Here is a 1,419-nt window from a genome sequence, read left to right as displayed (position 1 = left end):
AGCCCCAGGCTTATTACACATAATAAGCACATGATTTTCTTGGTTCTGAGGTTATGCAAACATGGAGCGTCTATCATCTTCACGTGCTAACATTGCCTGGGCTGTTAGGTGTCAGGTGCCACGTTCTTCAGGCCTTACTGGATTTAATCTCTGGATGACTGCTACAATGTACGTGCTACTGTTTTTCTACTTTCTAAATGTGGAATGCGGTTTCAATGAAGTTGAATAAGCTATATGGGCCACAGCGTCTCAGCACACCCTTGACTTTATTCCTTCTGATTCCTGAGCCTACATAGCGAACCACCAAACACTGGGCCTTTCGGTTGTATCGGTTATCTTTGTCTTTGTCACGGACAAAATAGAAGATACCAGCGTGACAACCACAGCCATAGGGACTGGATCAGACAGAGGAGGAGCTGAAGGCATCAGAAAGGTTATTCTAAATGATTTCCTTCTGGCCTTGAAGGAATCAACTTCCATGAGCAAAAATTATTTTTATTGTTAGCTATCTACACATGTATGTGTTGACAGGTATATACATGTGAGTGTAGCTGTCAGTGAAGGCCAAGGGGAGACTCCAGTTCCTGGAGCTGCAATGCAAGTACAGGCAGTTGTGAGCTACCTGATAAGGGTGCCGGGAACTGTGCTCAGGTCTTCTGCGAGAACACTGCACGCTCTTAACCACAGCCGGTTCTTTCTCTTTAAGTTGGACCGTACTAGAGATCATTATTGCCATTTTGTTTTTTTGAGACGGGACTCACTGTGCAGTCCTGATTGGCCTGGAACTCAGGATGTAGACAAAGTTTGCCTCAAACTCCTGTGATCTTCCTGCCTCTGCCTCAGAGTGAGAGTATAAGAGGGACGTGCTACCACACCCAGCTCTCTCCCAGAATTAAAAAAAAAAAAAGATTTAAAATTATCTTAACTGTGTATGTGTGTGTGTTTATGTACATGTGTGTGGAGTTCCTGTCGAGAGCTGAAGGAGGCAGCAGCCCCCCTAAACTGGAGTGACAGGCACTTGTGAGTAGCTTGGCAGACAAGCTGGGTTTACAAATTGTATCCTTGCAAGAGCAGAAAGTGTCCCTGACTGCTGAAGCATCTCTTAGAGTTTTTAAGAGAAATTTTAGCACACCATTGCTTATTTATGTTGAGATGGGATTCTCATTACCGATCCGACCTTAAATGCCTGAGCTTAAGCAATCCTCCTGCCTCAAGGCCTTTGCAGTAGCTGGATGAGTGCTACTATGCCAGGCTAAGAAAACATATTGTCTCACATAACAAGTCCTAAGCAGGATAGTGTCAAAGCTCGTTAATTCAAAGACCCAAGGAGTCCCTATAATTATTCAGCTTTGCCAGGTTCAGGGCGTCATTTATGTCCATAATTTGGCTCCAGAATTCCAAGGTGCCACATTGAGCATG

The sequence above is a fragment of the Psammomys obesus genome, unplaced genomic scaffold, assembly GCF_907164565.1.
Source record: "Psammomys obesus unplaced genomic scaffold, mPsaObe1.curated_primary_1811, whole genome shotgun sequence".
In the NCBI taxonomy this organism is placed as follows: domain Eukaryota; kingdom Metazoa; phylum Chordata; class Mammalia; order Rodentia; family Muridae; genus Psammomys; species Psammomys obesus.
Note: the sequence above shows the minus strand (reverse complement) of the source record.